Source organism: Penaeus chinensis, chromosome 3, assembly GCF_019202785.1.
Source record: "Penaeus chinensis breed Huanghai No. 1 chromosome 3, ASM1920278v2, whole genome shotgun sequence".
Lineage (NCBI taxonomy): Eukaryota > Metazoa > Arthropoda > Malacostraca > Decapoda > Penaeidae > Penaeus > Penaeus chinensis.
In genome coordinates, this window is record NC_061821.1 from 22,531,433 (window position 1) to 22,536,432 (window position 5,000).

Genomic DNA, 5,000 nt, shown 5'->3' on the forward strand with positions numbered 1-5,000 from the left:
GCGAGGGCCTCCGCGCTGTCACCGTGCCTGCCCAAAGCCCTCTCCGGCAGGCAGGGAAACACGAGCGGTGACGGGGCCTCGAGGCAAGAGAGCAAGCGGCGAGGCAGAGGGCGCGCCGGGGCAAGGGCACTGGGCGTGGCGGAGCGCCCGCAGGTGGGCATGGCAGCGTGACCATGGCAGCCGCGTGGTGGTTACGGTCAGACTGGGCCTGCAGTGAGCGGCGCGGCCCGGCGCCACCGCCTCTTCCCTGGCGACACGCGCCGCCACGCGCCCTCCGCGGCCTCGCACAGAACCACATATTTCTACTCAACTCGTCATCTGATTTCCAGTTCTGATCGGCTCCCTGGGCGGCGCTGACGTGGCGCGAGGCCGGCCGCCGCGAGGCCGTCAGGTGCGCCTCCCTCCAGAGGGCCTTCCTTGGGCCACACGGGGACGCGCGTCGCCAGCGCACAGCTCGAGCGAACACCAACTTCGGGAAGGCTTTCTTGCAGGCTGTTGCCAACCGCTTGCACTTGTGTCACCAATAATAGGAGGCAACGACACCAGGCCGCGAGACACGGCACCTGGCACTCCGACCGCGATTACGGCATACGTGAATGCCAAGCTCGGGCGCCGAGACTATGGAGTTCCGTAACAGGTTCCTGTCGGGCGCGTCGCCGACTCTCGAGGCACCGGGCAGAGGGCATCGCCACCCCGCCTCTATGCCGCCCACGTACGTTTCTGGCACTCTGGAAGGAGCGTTTCTACCCTTGAGCCCGGTGGCATTCTGGCATAAGCGAGTGCCACCCCGAGCCCGGTGTTAGATGCCTGGACAAACGCCATGGCTCCACCAACCCAGCATGCAGACGTCCAACGCCGCGCCGACACCACAGCTGTGGCTTCCCTCGCCCACTCCCCGGCGCTCGCGCGAACCATTTCGATTCTTCAAAACAACTTTTCTCTCTCTCTTTCTCTCTCTCTCTCTCTCTCTCTCTCTCTCTCTCTCTCTCTCTCTCTCTCTCTCTCTCTCTCTCTCTCTCTCTCTCTCTCTCTCTCTCTCTCTACCTCAGTAATGATCCACGTCGTTAGACTTACATTCTTCTGAACCCCCTCCACCCCCATTAGCCCAGATCCCCCATGCCCCCTCCTTCCCCCTCCTCACCCCTACGCCTCCATGAAAGAATCTGAACACTCTCTCATGCCACACATTCTTCTGTATTGATCACCGCGGTGCTGTTGAGCCCGTGCCCCGCTACCTTCCTTCCCCAAACGAGGCGCTCTCTCTCTCTCTCTCTCTCTCTCTCTCTCTCTCTCTCTCTCTCTCTCTCTCTCTCTCTCTCTCTCTCTCTCTCTCTCTCTCTCTCTCTCTCTCTCTCTCTCTCTCTCTCTCTCTCTCTCTCTCTCTCTCTCTCTCTCTCTCTCTCTCTCTCTCTCTCTCTCTCTCTCTCTCTCTCTCTCTCTCTCTCTCTCTCTCTCTCTCTCTCTCTATTTTGCAAAATAAAAAAAACACTGAATATTGGTTGAAAGGAAGAGAAAGAAAGAAAAGGAAAAGTCGTTAAAAAGTAGTGAGAAAATGGAAAGAAAAGAGTATGTGGGGAAATGAAAGAAAAAGGAAAGACAATACAATAAGAATAGAAAGGAAAAGGAAAAAAATAATGGAGAAGGAACTGCGAGAATAGAAGTAAATGGAAGAAAAAAAAAGTAAAATACAGAAAGAAAAATAGAAGAAGAAAGAAAAAGAAAAGAAAAAAAGAAAAGAAAAGAAGAAAAAGAAGGAAAAAGTAAAACTTAAAAAAAAAAAAAAAATGAAACAGGGAGGAAAAGAAAGAAATGAAAAAAAATATAGAAAGATAGAAATAAATATATAAATAAATAAAGAAAGAACAGAAAATTCTAACAGAAAATCGCCAGTGTCCGTCAACAAGCGGCCCTCCACGATCCCAACACTGCGCCACCAAACCCGACGGGAGATCGCGGTAATTAAGGCGAATCTCGTGACGCCACCAAAGGCCTTCCGCCGGCTCGCCAACACACGCACGCACGCACACGCAATAAAACACACACGCACACGCACATACAGACCTACACGGACACGCACACACAGACCTACACGATCACGCACAATGGTTTCCAGACATACACACGGCCACGCACACTGGGATACTGTCGCACACGCACACACGCATAGAAACAATATCATCTCTAAACAAAAGGCAGTCGAAGGGCCTTCTCCAACACTGTTTAATCCCCTTGATTCCCGTCCAAAGGAGCACGTGTTCGGGGGTTGAATGTGAAGCGGATTCATTGTGGTTCTGTTGGATATCAGTGAATCTTTTCTTTGCACACACATAATATATATATATATATATATATATATATATATATATATATATTATAAATATTATATATATACATATATATATATATATATATATATATATGTATATGCATTTATATGTACGTATGTATGTATTTATATATATCATATATATGTGTATGTATAATATATATGCATATATATTTATATATATATTTATACACATATATATATATGTGTGTGTGTGTGTGTGTGTGTGTGTGTGTGTGTGTGTGTGTGTGTGTGTGTGTGTGTGTGTGTGTGTGTGTGTGTGTGTGTGTGTGTGAATGTATGTATGTGTGTATATACGTATATATATATACGTATATATATATACGTATATATATATATATATATATATATATATATATATGTATATATATATATATATATATATATATATATATATTTACATACACAAACATACATATAACAGAAAAGAGGACTAGACTGGAAGAGGCCTCGAGAGGCGCGTGTGCCGGGCCTACAGCCCGGGCCGGAGCCGCCCTGCCTTCCGGCCGAGCGACTTCGGCTCCAGGGGCGCCGGAGCTGGCTAGCCCACTCCTCCTAGCACTGCACAGGCATCCCAGGCACAGATTAGCATTAAGAGATAAAAACGCACTAGCTGTTTACATCATGCATTAAAAAAAAAGGAATCAGGCATCATGGACGGCTTGCGAAGAAAGGGTTATATACACTAGTCCCAGCGCGAGGCCCCGAGGGCTGCTAAACGTTAAAATAAAAGACAAGAATCGACCCAGAGAAAGGGGGACTTCCGTTCTTGGATCAAGCACAACGCCAAACCTAGCAAGAGCTGCTCGCTTGCTCGCTTGCGGCTAGCACACTCCTGCTCGACTTGTGCTATTTACCAGCTGTCCCGCGGCTGCTGCCTACTGTTGCCATAGTGATAGACACAATATACACTTAAAAAAAGAAAAAAAATGGAGATACAGAAGTTCGGTATTTCTCGCATTTATATATATATAAAAAAAAGGAGATGTATCCTGCTGTTGCTGTTGCTGCTACTGCTGTTTTTGCCTTGCTGCTTAAGAAAGGAAGGCAATGCGGGGAGAAACGGTGCTGCAACAAGATTCATTTAACTACTCTATTTATTTTTTTAAATCAGTTATCTTTTTCTTTATCCCTTGCTGCTGTCTTAATCACAAAACAAGGACTTGGGAAATACAATGAATTTTACTCCAAAGAGGAAAGAGACAATGATTTACAAAAAATAAAAAGACACAAAAGGAATCGGGAAGAAATGAAGAGAGGAATAAATGGACAAAAATAATCTCGACAAAGCGGAGATCCGAAGTCCTCGCTGGGATCACAACCGTCCCGAGTGATCCGGGAATTTATCAAATCACCAAAAAATTTAGGGACGAAGAACAAGAAGATAAAAAAGAGACAAACCGAAGAATTGAGGAAGAATTTCAAATCTGATAAATATATATATATATATATGGGAATAAAACAAACAAACAAACAGGAGAGGCGCATAATGCAAACTGTTATCATGAAGACCCGCCTACCCCCCCCCCCCACTTCGAAAAATGAGAAGGAAAAATGGGCAGGAGGGGGGGAGGGGGGTCGGCTTCACAAACCTCTTTCAGCGAAGATCCTCCGTCTCGCCGATCCTGAAATTCTGAAATAGACGGGGTCCGTTTCCCTCTAGATGTTTATTTATCTTGAAACCATGCAACAACAAACAACAACAACAAAAAACAACAACAAATGAACTTTATACTCACTGCGTATTTATTCCTATGAGACTTGTAAGGGAAATCTACTAACGAAGAAGGGACAAATATACATACAAGAAGGTCCTTCCTAACGATACTTAATATAAGCCATTTTTTTCCCTTTTTTTGAAACCCGAAGAAAATGCAAGAGCCTATATCGAAAAAGAGGACTAGGTCGAAAGAGGCCTATACCGCAGAAAATAGGCCTATATCGAAAGAGGCCTTGGAGAAAAAAAATTACAAGTCAAGATATCAAATACGATAGTAAAAGATCTACATTGAAAGAAATCATTATTGTAATAAAAATTGCCTCCGTCCTTCTCTCTCTTCCTGCTCTTCCATCCTTCCTTCTTTCACTTCCTTCCTTTCTTCTCTTCCCTCCTTCCTCTGTCCCTCCGTCGGTCGCTGTCTGGTCATGATGGTATCGGTACAGAGACCACTGAGATACCACCAGCTGTGTTCACACTTCGGAAGCCATGTGAACTCAGGATGGTTCTCGTGGTTCCTGGCCAAGAGGGGGGAGGGGGGAGGAAGGAGAAGGGGGGGGGGGTGCTGGCTGGATGATGATGGCTGATTTTCGGTCCTGGCGTTGTTGTTGTTTTCTTGCTTTCTTGTTTTCTTTTTTGTGGCATCTTCTTGAAACTCTTTGCATTTGTAGCAACTCTTGCTCTTTGTGTGTGTGTGTGTGTGTGTGTGTGTGTGTGTGTGTGTGTGTGTGTGTGTGTGTGTGTGTGTGTGTGTGTGTGTGTGTGTGTGTTTGTGTGTGTTTGCGCGGGTGCGCGTGCATGTATACATGTGTTTCAATGAACCAAACTACTTTCATATACACTGGCGTTGTGTACATGTGCGTGTCTGCGTCTGTGCGTGTGCGTGCAAAGAGCTGAGCAGATGCACGATGCCTGCGTGAGACCTTGCGAAACCTT

At 46.3% G+C, this 5,000-nt stretch overlaps 1 protein-coding gene across 1 annotated transcript in view; it reads right to left on the minus strand.

Moving 5' to 3' along the window:
* LOC125038577 (DNA-directed RNA polymerases I, II, and III subunit RPABC3-like) overlaps positions 1-5,000 on the minus strand; it is a gene marked incomplete at its 5' end in the record, with an annotated part of 26,287 nt that overhangs the window by 20,715 nt on the left and 572 nt on the right.